The following is a 13,643-nucleotide window of genomic DNA, read 5'->3' as shown; positions in this document are numbered from 1 at the left end:
GGTTTCCTGCCAGACTGTTGTGTTTTGACACACTTGTGTCCACAATACACAGACTCAAAATCACCCTCACTCACCTTTCTGTTGTGTGCACATGCACACCCAGACCTCCTCTCTCTCACACGCACCCTTCCTTACACAAGCCTGGTCTGTGTCACACTCACACTTGCTTGCCCATACGCACTGCAGGCACCCTCACAGGCCATTTCTGAAGTTGGCACAACAAGCCCTGTGTACTGCATGTACATATGTGTGCACATGGTTTCACATGCATACAAACTTAGACGCAGACTTGCATACACACAGAGACCCCCTTCCATACTATATGTATACACAAATGCCCAGACTTATATACACATTCAGTAGTGTACACACACATGTGCACACTCTCACTCTTTCTAGGCTTAGCCCGCAAGTTTCACCCTTATCTGTACAAAAAAAGAGTTTTTCTGATATGAAACTCTCATAACATCCCTGCAGTCTGGATGCCTGTCATTTGGAGTGGTACAAGCTCCTCAGGGACTTCCAGCTACAGCTTTAAAGTTTATGTTCTCATAGGAGAAGAAATGAGATTTTACCGTCATTTTGTAAAGCTCCTGCCTCAAGTTCCCTCCGCTCCATGGTGAGGCAAGCACTCGTTTGCTACCCCAAGAGCTTCCTTTTCAAAGGGGCCTCCCCTGAGCTTTCAAAATGGCGCCTGCAGGTGGTTGACGTGAGCTTTTGTGTGTGAGAGCATTGGGTTTGGGAGTGTAAATCAGGGGCATAGATGGAAAGTGCAGAGCAAGCAACTGGTGCACTTTGTGTCACGTGTAAAATCTTACCTCTGGGAAATGCTTTTGCAAAAATGTGCAGGGGATTTGAGAGCCTGATTGTGAAACTCTGAGCTTATTGTTTCTGTTTGATCTTAACCCCCCTTTCTTTCTCTTACCTGACACTCACAAATCTCTCTCTCTCTGGGATATTTTGCATTATTACCCCAGACTCCCCACTCTCATCCTCCCTGAGGTCCCCCAATAATTGTGCCCTATGAAAATCTTCTTTTCTAGAGCTTTGGAGATAAATCCCATGGTGTAGCATGGTTGGGAGGGGAGGGGTCAGGTGGCAGCAGCTGGCCTCCAGCCCGAGGCTGAGTGGGAAGGGCAGTGCCAGAGCATGGAGGGAACTGGCTCCATTCATTTCTCTCTTATGTCTGCCCCATCTCTGGTGTCCAGCTTGCCGAGGGAAAGAGCAGCTCTTGCCCTGGCCATGGTGCAAGCAGGAGGCCATCCTAGAGTCACTCTTCATTGTCCTTCAAGGAGGCAAGCAGGCCCCATCCCTGCCCTCCTGTGGGAGATACTCTGTTCTTTGTCCTGAATAGTAGGAGCCTGGAGGTTTGTGGCGGAAGCTTGCTCAGTGCTTCACGCCTCACCTACTGCTCCCCCAGCTATTCCACTTCTGGGCTCCCCACCCAGCTTTACTGATGCCCCACATTTCTGACTAGAGACCCTACCCCGCTGTTCCAGGCCTGGGCCCTGCACAGCTGTGACTGGACCAATTCAGATTTGGTTCTCAAGACGGTTGATGGCCTGGCTTATGGAATTGAAGATGATTCGTCTACAGCAAGTCACTGGGCCTCCCTTAAGTGCACTGCGCCTTGGAACTCCCATGGTGCTTCTGCGTGATTGTCCAAGGCTGGGGCAGACTGTGCTCTGTTTGAAGCCCAGATGGCTGCTTCTCCCTTTTCCCAAGAAGTTACAAAAGTCTTGAATTTGCCTCCATTTGGGTGTAGGAGGCATTGTGCCGCCAGAGCTAATTACCTCCCAGAATAAAACATGTTTTACTGCATTTTCTACTCAGGTGATCAAGCTGTGAGGATCATCTCTCCGGGCACTAGCCATGGCTCTGCACACCTTAGGGTGTGGCTAATCGCTCTCTGCCAGCTGCAGCAGTGACTGCTTGCCTGGCTCACTCCCTGGGTTTCTGGCTCTCTGTGGCCCTTGCTGGGTCGAGTGTTGGTTCTGGCTTTTGGTGATTGAGCTGGAGAGGTACCTGATGAGAAAAATCAGAGATTCTTGTAGCTCAGACTTAGTAATTCTGGGGCATCAGGAGAGGCACAACTAAAAGCACCATTTTCCTAATACACTTTTTACTTCCCCTGTTGAGACAGAGGCTGGGGTTGGCCTGTAGCTAAAGGAAATGTCGGCGCCTTGTACCGCCACACTGTCCAGTACCCCCTGTTTCAAGCTAACACTGATACCTGACCTCTTGATTTCTCTCTTGCTGGCCCTCATGGTGAAGGGGCCCCCACTTGTCCCCATTAGTGTGTCCTCAGTTACTCTGCATGCTCTTTATTTACTTTCAGGCAGGCTTGTACCGTAGCCACCTCCAGCAGGTGAAGGGCAGTGAACTTGTTTGGAAAGGGAAAGGCAGTGCATCCCTAAGTTTGTGTTGTGCATTTGGGCCTCTGTGTGTATGCGCACAGTTCAGTGCATGTGCGTGCTGAAATGCACCGAAGGCTGTAGGTGTCAGGCCCCAGAGCCTGGCAGGCCCTATCTCTAGTGGGGAGGGCCTGAAGGGAGTGTGGCCGCAATGGCTTTCATTTGTTGAACTTGCTTTGTCTCCCATAAATTACTCGCTCTTTTATTTAAGTGCAATGAGAGCCCCACAAAGAGCAGGCAAGTCCCAACGCGAGCCTCCCAGCTGCGTGTGTGTGTGCGCGCCTGCCTGCCTGTTGGCAACGTCCCACGTGCTGCGGGCAGAGCTCCAGCATGAACAAACCTCTGCGCTCCGAGGGCGGCTTAGGAGCGTGTTCGGATAATGACATCTGAAAACAGGATGGCTGGGAGCAGAAGCGGAGCAACCAGGGGGCTTTGAAAGAGAGAGGAGTCTTAATCCCCTCTGCTAACAAGGAGGCGACAGCTGCCAAGGCAGCAACGTTTGGCAGGCTCTGCGCTGCTGCTTCTGGGCTCCCGTTGATGGGTGGCAGAGAGGGTAACATGGCACAAATAGACACCTTGCCAGGGGCAGCTGAGGGGAGGGGCAAGGCAGGGGAGCGGGGCGGCTTTCTTTGAGTGACATGAGCTGCTCGGACCGTGGTGGGAGGGACTCGGAAATGGTTAGCCCAGCCGCAAGGTTCTGGGCCAGGCCTGTCTGTGGGAGCATCTCACCTGGCGCTGCCAGGGCTGAGGAACAAGGCTGCAAGGTGATGAATGCTGTGAGAGTCAAGCGCCTGCCTTCAGTGTCTGGGGGCCGTCTGTGCTTTGAGGACAATCAGTCCCAGCCCTGCTTGACAGGCAGGTGGATTTGTGTTGGGCCTGAGGGTGGCCATTTAAGGCAGGTTTCACTGTGCATGGTTGAGACATGTAGACAGCATGTCAATTCAGCGGAAGCTCCTTTGCCTAGGTACAGCGGATCTATAGACACAGGCTGAACAGGGGACAGCTTTATTAGACAGTGTGGATGTGAGCTGAGGTGAAAGGATGGCACATCCCTCTCTCCAAGTGGGCAGGCCTGGAATAATTCTTGTTTGGGGACCAGCAGTGGCACATGAGCAAGCTGTATTGCACACCCACTGGGGCTCTAGCTAATCTAGTATCTGTTTCTCCAGCCAGCACTCAGCACTGCAGGATCTGCTGCTCGGTGCCGCGTCACACTTGGGCAGGGCATTCCAGCGCTGCCCAAAGCCAACAGCCTGTGCATCTAATCGCAGGTGGCAGTCACGCCAGCCTACAGATATGCAGCATGATGTGGGCAGATCCCTGCTAAAAACCAGGTAAATAGCAATTTATGCCAGAATGGACTTGGGCTCTCTTCTGCCTGTTTGTTGGTCGCCCTGCCTGGAACGGGGTTCTTTACTAGCCCGACCATGGCACAGGGCTTTAACACTGCAGTTTATAGAAGCTAGCTTGTGTAGCCTTCCAGCAAAGGCGCTTGCCTTTCCCCAACACCATCTCAATCTCATGACTCCAGGAGGTCCCTGTTCTCGCTTGGGTAGGCTAGTCTGTACACAGTTTATGGTGCGTAGACATACCTCAATCCTGCAAACAACACTGAACACACATGGATACTTTACACATGTGAGTAGCCCCAGTGAATACTCTGAGTAAAATTACTCATGTGCTTAAATGTTTGCAGGAGCTGGGGGGCATCGTCAGTAGGGCTCATCCCCTCAACTCTTTTGAGTCCAGATGAAAACATCACTCAGGTGCCAATCATATAATCGTGGCTGGTTAATAGAGAGGCTTTGCCCTGGCACTGGTGGCAGCCCTGGGATGGGGGCCTTAAGAAACCACAACCAGTCAGAAACCTTTGAGATCCTTAAAAATAAACAAGCCAGAGACCAATAAACCCAATGAATAAGGCAACTTCGTCATTTGTTTGTTTGGTTGGTTTTTTTTCCAGTTTTTATTGAGTGAAAATGTCAAACCTTGCATCAGTCATGCAAAAAAAAAAAAAAAAAAAATCAAATAAATAAAACACATATATTAAATTTCTAATAGCACTAAATTCAAGTGGAAAAATATTCAGTTCTTAATAATGCAGGTGCCGAAGAGACCAGATTCAAGTAAATCAGAGCACACCGTCCTGTTTAGGGTGGTTTATTTTCTTTTCACTTTCTGCATTTTTTTTTGTCTCAAAACCTATATATATCTATCTATATATCTATATATATGTATATACATATAGATATATACACACACACATATATATGTGCATACATATTGTTTTTATATTTATATATATACACATACATATTTATAAAACATTAAAAAGAGCATTGGTGGTTCAAGCATTAATTCCCCTCCCCCCCTCCCAGAAATAAAAATAAAACAACAACAAAACAAAACAAAATTACACATTTAAAATTCAAAATGAGCTAGCAATGGCTTATAGTCCTAGTGTGCAATATGGATATTACAAAAGGCTAAAATTCTCCCTCCCTTTTTTTTTTTTTAAATCTTGGGGATTTTTTTTTGTTTTTTTTGCTACATTGAAAAAAAGTTTTTTTAAACTTTTTTTTGTTTTTGTTTTTTAATAAAATTTCTTCTACACAGACATTAATCCAGTTGAGTGTGTGTCTAGAATGGCCTAGTTGCTTGTTTTTCTCTCTTCAGCAGCGAATGGTGGCAGAATTGGGAGGGTTTGTCTCAAGGGCTTTGTTTGTGTGTTTGTTTTTATTTAGTTTTGAACAGACTAATTCGGTCTTGTCTCTCCCGCTCCTAAGTCAGTCAGTTGAACTCCCTGGTCCTCAGGTCAGCAAGCTATTTTAAACACATGCCTAAATTTCATCATGTGAGCAGCCCCACTGACTCCAGTGCTTAAAGTCATACACCACTTGCTGAACTGGAGTCCTGTGTACTGTACATGACCTCAGTTCAGGAACGCACTTAAATCCATCCCTGTTCAGCAACTCCCTTAAGGAAATGCTTAACTAGAAGCCCATGTTTATGTCTCATTAAAATAACCACGCAATTTATTTGCTATGCTTAAAGGCTTTCCTGAATCAGGGTCTTTATGTGGCAAAAAAGACTTGTTGGTTTTAACCCATCTTGAGTTTTCAGTTGGAAAGAAAGAAAATAAAGGAACTGCAATCAGGGATAGGCAGATTGAGCAGTGCGGGTCAACCTGAGGCCCCATCTTGAGGTGGTGGGCACTCTCAGTGAGTGCTATGGGGGGAGTTCAGCGTGTTGCCAGATCAGGCCCTTGTTGGGCGGGCTGAGTCTGGTACCAGCCTGTCCTTTCCCAGTGCCAGCTCCTGAAAATAAGAACTGTCTAAGGTCGGAAGAGGGTTTGATGTATGGGTCAGAGATGGATGGGGGGGGGGGGGCAGGGATGAGTCATAAACGCAGCTCCTGCTTGAGGCACTGTGGGGTTGAGAGTGGGGGAGGGAGTGGTGGTTCTCTTCTCAGACCTCTGCCCTACACAGCTGCTTTCAGCTGCCACCTTATAGGATTCAGTCAGTGGAGGCTGGTGAGATCTGAACACGGGGAGGCAAAACTGAAGATGCAGGCTCCTAGCTGTCCTGCATAGCAACCACTAGCTGCAGGGAGCTATCCATCTCCATTATCTTACCCCTTCCAGGGCCCCCCCAATCCTGAACACCCTTATGACTGTATGGAGTTCTAAGCTTGCAGTCCCGTTGAAGTAAATGGCAAAACACCATTGACGTCAATGGTGCAAATTAAGCACTGCTGTGTGTATTTGCAGATTTGGAGCCATGTTAGGACTAGAGGGTTTTCTATAGCACCCATCACGCTAGTAGGTAAGTGCTTGGACAAGGGCAACACAGTATAAAACCTGCGGCTAAATGCTCTAAGTACAGCCAATCTAACCCATCCTGCCTCTGGGACAACATGCCCCACGTCCCTCTCTGTACTCACTGAGGAAGCTAGCTTCCTTATATTGGTGTGTGTGGGGAATAATAGGGGAGGACTGTACTAGAAAACAAGAAGCGGGGTGGGGGGCGGGGAAGAGTAACAAACAAAAATAAAACCATATGAAAAATAAAAGCCACACAAATAACCGCTAGCAAACCGCCGCCCCCACCATATTAAATTAAACTACAAACTTCTTTTCACAACAGCCATTTGTTTGTCTACAAAATTCAAGTTAAAATTCGGAATCGTGCAGCTCCAGTCAGTGCTAGGAGTATGAAGACAGCCTCAAACCATGAGGTTAAGGCCCCTCCCCCCTTTGCTGCCCCCTACCAATAAATGCTAAAAACAAACAAACAAACAAAAAAACCCAAACCCTGAAAGAGAAAAAAAAATTGCACACAAGTAACCAAATCTAGGCTCTAAGGGGCTATCCAGAAGGCAGGCCCGTCTCCCTCTGGCAGGCATTGTTTCTCTTTGTTCTATATATAATAACCTTTAAAGGAAAAATACTGTACAATCCTTTTTTTGTTATTTTTTTCCTTTTTCTCTCCCCCCCCCTTTCCTTTTTAAGCATTATCCAAACATCTCCCTGCATTTAAACAGCTGAGGAGCTTGTCTATCATTCAGACCCAGATCCGCGCTGGCTCCTTAGGAAAATAATAAGAAAACAACCCAAACTGCTTGAGGCCTCTTTCTGTGTAGGGTAGAAATGAATGACAGGGATTCCTTGGGCTTAGGGGGTTTGTTATTAGAAAAAATAATTAAAACAGAACAAAATAAACAAGGGCAAAGTATTAGACACAAGGGAGCAAAATGCCCAGTTGGTCTACACACTGGCACCGAAATCACTACATCAAGCTTCATTCACACCTTTAGTCCTTCTGGGGCCAGTGCACATGTGTAGACAAGCTCTCTGTCTCAGGACTTGGGGGTCAAACAGCAACTGTCATCTGTGAGAATGCTGGATAGTCTCCTGTAGTGTGTGTGTGTAAACTCTTTACTGGCAGGGTGGGGGAAGAGAACAGCGGGAGAGCTTGTAACCATTTGAGTGCTGTAGGTCTGTCCAACTACCATGGTGCTGCCTGCAGGCACTGCATAAACTGTGCTGCAGGCCTTGGTGCCATTCGCCCATGTGGAGTAGGCTTGACACCCTGCTGCAGTGCAGGTAGCTGTGCCCTCAGGTTCCACTGCTCGCCGTGCCACAGGAGTGGCTGACAGCAGACAAGGGTATTTGGGTACAGGACTGAGCAAGCAATAGCTCTCTATCCAGCATCTGAGGAGAGAGCCAAGTTGGCCCAGTGTCTGCATTAATCCTCCCCACCCTTTCTGTGTGGGTGGTGGCTATGCTCTCTCTCCCCTTCGGGAAATTCATTAGCCTTTGCACAGAATCTACTTGCCCACCCTCACCTTGAGGAGGAAAACACTGAGGATACTCTGCTTGCTCATCATTTAAAAAATTCAGTTGCCCTGCGTCAGAGGGCAAGTAGCATTTAGCAAGGCATTGCTCTTCCAGCAGCAGGAGTGCTTCCCCTCCAGCTGCACCAAGGCAAAGGATGCTAATCTCACCTTCTACTCTTGCCTCCATTCACAGCCTGCCTGAGACAGGGGTGCTGTCTCTGAAGCACCAAAAAGAAAGAGCATAAATCTGGAGAAAAAAGGGTAGCACCTGGGGATGGGAGTGGGGGTTAAACCCCAGTCCTCCAGTGTGAGTGACAGACCCTTTAACCGCCATATGGTGACCTTCCCTACCATGGCTGCAGCTAGATCACTACCAGGAGATCAGCAGGAGCTGGGGGAGGTGACCTACAGCTGTTCCGACAGTTCTAGACAAAGGGAAGCTTAACAATATAAATAGCATTTAAAAATTATTATTATTAATAATAATAAAGAGGATCTGGAAGAACAGAGAAGTGTTCCATTCCCAGCCCCACTGATTCATTAATGCTTCCTCGTTTGTAAGACAATAAATACCCCCTCCCACCCTTGCTGTCTGGTGCATCAGTCTCTCCCATTTATTTAATGCTGGAAAAAAGAAAAAGACCTCCCCGCCCCCACTGGTAAAGGCTTAGCTAGTTGCCTTTGTGCCACCAGTTCCTTACACGCACTTAAAAAAACCCATATAATTCTAAAATTCATCACCTGCCATCCCCACACCCCCCTTCCGAGGAGTGGAGATTATTATTAGTATCATACAACTAAAACCATGGAAAAATAAAATCCAGAAATAAAAGAGGGGGGAAAAGCCCACCCCAAAAGAAGGGGTCCCGAGACTGGGCACACGCCCCACAGTGGGGGGAGGAAAGGAGAGCAGATGTCACCCTCAGAGCTAGTGTCCATCTAGAAGGGTTTCGTGTCTCTGCGTCCTGCCCTGTCTTCTGTCATCCGCAGAATGAAGTGATGGTGCGCTGGCCCCATGCGACCATGTCTGTCCTGTCGGTCCCGTGGGGCCTCATGCGTGCGGTGTGGAGTTCGTTTTGTCGCTTTCCGTCCCGGTGCTTTGTTCTCGCCTCACAAGGGGTCCTCTTAATAATTTCATTTAAGAGCAAAACCAAACCTGCTGCTGTCTCTAAGGTTAAGGAGAAGCTGACGGTGCAAGGGTGTGGGCTGGGGTCAGGGCAGGGGTGGGGGCTGATGTGAGGTCTGGGTTTGGCTCACCCAGAGGCCTGGAAGCATCGCCATGGTCTATGGAAGTAGAGGCCTCCCCTGTTTCCCCATCCTCTTTAGTGGCCAGGCCCTCAGGGTCGGGGAGTGACTCTTCAGAGTCTGTGTTCAGGTCTTCCTCCTCCTCCTCCTCCTCCTCCTCGTCGTCATCATCATCGTCATCCTCTTCATCATCATCCTCTTCCTCATTTATCTCCTCCTCCTCCTCCTCGTCCTCATCTTGGGATGAGTCGTCTTCATCCTCCACATCGCCGGAGTTGGATACCATCACCCTGCTCTCGTGAGGGCTTGTCCCTGCTCTGCTGGGTGATGGGCCAGCAGCAGCCTCCGGTAGCTTCTTGCTGAGGTCCAAGGAGTCACTGAGGCCCACGCCAGCTGCATTCTGCAGGAAGAAGAGGGAGCTGTTGGCATCAGTGCTGAGGTTGAGGGAGCTGTCCAGGTTTACGGAAGAGTTCTGGATGTCATACTCCAGGGTGGAGTGATGGAGGCCCTCAGGGCCGGGAGAGATGGCTGGCAGCTCCCCCCGCTCCTGTTTCTCATGCTTGCGCTTGTGTGAGTCCATCTGTGACATGCCCACCACAGTATGTTTGCAGCCGGGGTAGGTGCAGTGGAAGTGGGAGCACTTGAGCTTGTACTTGCAGTCCGGCACCTCGCAGTCCACACTGGAGCTGAACTGGCAGAAGCCGGCAGCACTGATGACGTCCTGCTTGCCGTGGTGCTTGCGGTGGGCGGTCACCTTGGTGCTGTCGGTGCAGCGAAAGCCACAGCGCAGGCAGTGGAAGTGCGTGCTGTTGCCGGAGAACTGGCAGTCGGGGAAGTTGCAGCTCAGCGAGGACTTGAAGCGCTTGAAGTCGTCCAGCACCAGGTTGTCGACGCGGTCGTGATGCTGGGCGTGCTTGTACATGTGGGTTCGGCCGCAGAACTTGTAGCCGCAGTTCTCCCGGGTGCAGTGGTAGTGGGTGACCTTGAGAGAGAACTGGCAGTTGGTGTCCTTGCAGTCCTCGTAGAGATCGTAGCGCCGGAAACCCTCCAGCATCATCCCCTCATCCAGCATCTTGCGCGAGGAGGCTGTCTTGCGGCGCTTGCCAAATGGAGACATATCCTCAATGATCCAGAAGCGCTTTTTGGCCCCCGAGGCAGTTGGCATGGTGATGGTGTTCCCTGGGAATAGGAAGAGGAAAGTGGTGTTACTCATAGAGGGGCAGCAGGAACTCCTATCACCTCCTGTAACCAACATGGTAATTGCCAGGTTGGATCATACCCCGTATTCTACCTACGACCCGTGGACAATGCACGATGCTGCAGGGGAAGCAGCCCCCAGCCCAGTAAGTCACCTGACCAGCCTTGTATCCTGGACAGGGGCTGAGGAAGGTGTGCCGATTAGTGCTCATTCAATACTGTGGCAGTAGTCAACCTGATTTCCTGACACACTCTACCCCCATGCTATTTGTGTTGCTTGGCACCAGGAAATCCTTATAGTTGCCACTCTTGTAGTCGTGATAATGTCCAAGCATCAGCTGTTGCTTCTTGTCAGGGTCAAAAATCTCCCAGCCTCTCCTGTCACTTTATTTCTAGTCCTCCTTCCCCAGGAGTAAGCTCATCCCAGTCCACGGAATGTGGCACTTTCATTGATCTTTGATTGCTCCTTTCACCCCAAACAATCCCCAAGTGCTTTATAAACTATACACAGCATCCTTTTCCCTCACTGCTGTTTAATCGGGCACAGCTATTTAGGACAGGAAGTGGAGAAGACTCACCGCATCTAATTAAAACTGCAAGGGGGGATTTTTAGAAGCAGGATGCACTTTGGCCAGAATCAGCCTAAATATTACACTGATGAGCACACACAGACAGATGTTCAGTAGGGGTAATTCTCAAATGACTATCCATTGGGCTCCAAGAGAAAAATCCCACTTTTAAAGCCTTTTCTTGAGCCTCAACAATCAACCCGCTTGCCACGAAGGGACCAATATCAGTTTCCCATCCTTGGAGATAGGTGCCGGAGTCCCAGAGGACTGAACCTGATACCAAGAATTTGACCACCTTACATCCACATTTCCTTCCTCTTCTGCCCACTGGTTATTACTCAGGTCAAATCATAGACTCAGAGACTTTACAGTCATGATCATCTAATCTGACCTCCTGCACATCGCAGGCCACAGAACTTCACCCACCCACTTCTGTAATAGACCCCTAGCCTTTGACTGAGTTACTGACATCCTCAAATCATGGTTTAAAGACTTAAAGTTACAGAGAATCCACCATTTGCACCTGGCAGTGACCGGTACCCCAAGCTGCAGAGGAAGACGAAAAACCCCTAGCTCCAGATCCAGTGTGCTCAGAGCAGGACTCGGGGAGGCAAGAAGACTCTCTCACCAGGTGCAAAATGGTGAATTTCACTGGAAATTACAGTTTCCCATTAAAACGGGCCTTCCTTAGCTGCATGCTGGGGCTGCCATCCTGTTGAAAAGAGGCATGGTCTGTGTCATGAGTGTCTGGGTCCCAGCACCAAAGCAGTTTGCATCCTGCTCTAGGAGTCTGAAGACACACTCGACCATTTGTTTGAATGCTTTTAAGTTCTTCTGCTGACTGTAAGCATGTACTCAAGGTGGTAGATGTTGGTTTTCCCATGTCAGCCATGGGAGGGCCTTAGATGATGCCCCTTGAAGCTAGGATGGTGCTTATCAAATGGAGTCTCCAAAATGGTGAGAAACACTGAATACTGAGGAACAGCACCAGACTGAAAACCTTGGAGATAGAAGAGTTCAAACTCTCCACCAAGCAGGGACGGCATGGATGGCAGTAGGCCAAACTCCCCCCAGAGTACAATGCCAACATCCCTCTAGAGTGAGCCCATGCCTAGGAGAGAGAGGCAGAGGACAGAAGTCTCACTTGCCCATTCAGTATGCATGGTGTCTCTGGTGACACTGGCAACAAAGGAGGCAATTCACAGTGAAGGCTGTCTTCGTGATGTTCACTAGGAACTGGGCTAAGCCCCCTTACACTGATTTAATCTGCACCTCTAAACAGCCGCCAGAGAGATAATAACTCTTCATCACTATTAAGCTCAACCAGATTCAAACCAGTGAATTCAAGGTTACAGAATCCCTATCCCATTATGGTCCAGGTCCCCCAAATCACACTTTATTTTCAGACACAAATCTGCGCTTATAGGTGGCAAGGTGCAGGGGTGCTCTGCAGGCTGCACTCATGTCCTGGTACAGGACACTGATCTCCAGGCCAGTTCCTTGCTACACTCCTATTTTGGAGAGGAAGAAAAAGATTGCAAGAGTCTAGTTACTGGGCCTGATTCTAGATCTTATTTACATTGTGATTAACCAGGAGTAATTCCGTAGTTTGGGGTTAAGGCACTGGATGGCAATTTGGGAGACCTGGGTTCAATTCCTGGTGCTGTCAGATTCACTGTGTGACCGTGGGCAAACCATGTAATCTCTCTGCCTCAGTTCCCAAATCTTCTGCTAGTTTTCCTTTCTCTCACCCTCTTTCTCTATTTCGAGTGCAAACTCTTTGGGCAGGGACCGTTTCTTGCTGGGTGTATACAGCACCTAGCATAATGGGACCTTGATCTCCTTTGAGGTCTCTAGCTGCCGCTGTAAAACAAACGATAACTAATAACAGCAACATAGAAGTCATGGAATTGCATTGGGGTAAAGCCAGTGTAAGTCAGCAGATAATGCGGCCCCATGTATCTATATTACAAAGAAGTATTAAACCACTAATGGTTTTAAAGAGGTGTGTACATTACTGAATAATCCCTAGCACTGTATACATAGTAACTAATTGAGTCTCCCACTGTCTTTAAGAGGTAGGTAAGTATCATTATTCCCATAATACTGATGAGCTAGGTGAGGCACAGAGAGGTTAAATTACTTGCCCAAGGACACTGATGCCTTGTCCTCACTGAAATGCATGTTTAGTTAAACCAGTGCAAGATCCCCATGCCCCCCTCCAGTATGGACACATACTTTGATGTGAGAGTGGCCTGTTTTGGTTTAGCTTATGACAATTTTGAATCAGTTTGGTTAAGCCAGGTTTATTTCAGCTCATCTTAAACTAAGTGTTTACCTTTTGTATCAGTTTAACTAAAGCTGTTTAAAATCACATATTTAATTAACCTAGTTCAACTTCCTTGCGTAGGGTGGGTGAAGATGGAAAACCACCCAGCAGTCGTGATTCTATGTCTCCTGCTCTAACCACTAGACAGTGCTCATTCCCTAATAACTAATTAGAGACAAACATGCCTCAACAAATTTAGGCCGAAGCAGGTCTCAACTGTAAGTAGTTTATAGTCAGCCTATGCTGTCAGCAGAAGATGATTTTATACAGTACTTTTCACCTATCGGCATCAGAATACTTTAAAAAGTATTATTATCCTCATTTTACAGATGAGGAAACTGAGACAGAATGAGGTGAGCTGATTTGCCTGTCAGAAGAGTTCAGTTTTGTGACTGACTGTCTGTCTGTTGGACCACACTCCCTCTACAGAGGGCCACCACAAGTGAAGGCATAATTTAAATCCCACTTAAGCAGTCAAAATCCCCATGAAGCTCTGGGCAGGGCAATGACCACTGTTGGGGAGTTTCACACCTCTGCATGCTTACACTGTGC

At 48.4% G+C, this 13,643-nt stretch overlaps 1 long non-coding RNA gene across 1 annotated transcript in view; it reads left to right on the top strand.

The window, feature by feature from the left end:
* Positions 1-13,643, top strand: part of LOC144276971 (uncharacterized) — a 45,218-nt gene that overhangs the window by 6,007 nt on the left and 25,568 nt on the right. The window contains exon 3 of the long non-coding RNA XR_013348371.1: positions 3,584-3,748. This is a non-coding gene — a long non-coding RNA (uncharacterized LOC144276971). The remainder of the gene's footprint in view (positions 1-3,583; positions 3,749-13,643) is intronic.

This window comes from Eretmochelys imbricata, chromosome 18 (genome assembly GCF_965152235.1).
Source record: "Eretmochelys imbricata isolate rEreImb1 chromosome 18, rEreImb1.hap1, whole genome shotgun sequence".
Taxonomy (NCBI): domain Eukaryota; kingdom Metazoa; phylum Chordata; order Testudines; family Cheloniidae; genus Eretmochelys; species Eretmochelys imbricata.
The sequence above is the reverse complement of the archived record's forward strand: the minus strand, read 5'-3'. Positions and strand labels throughout refer to the sequence as shown.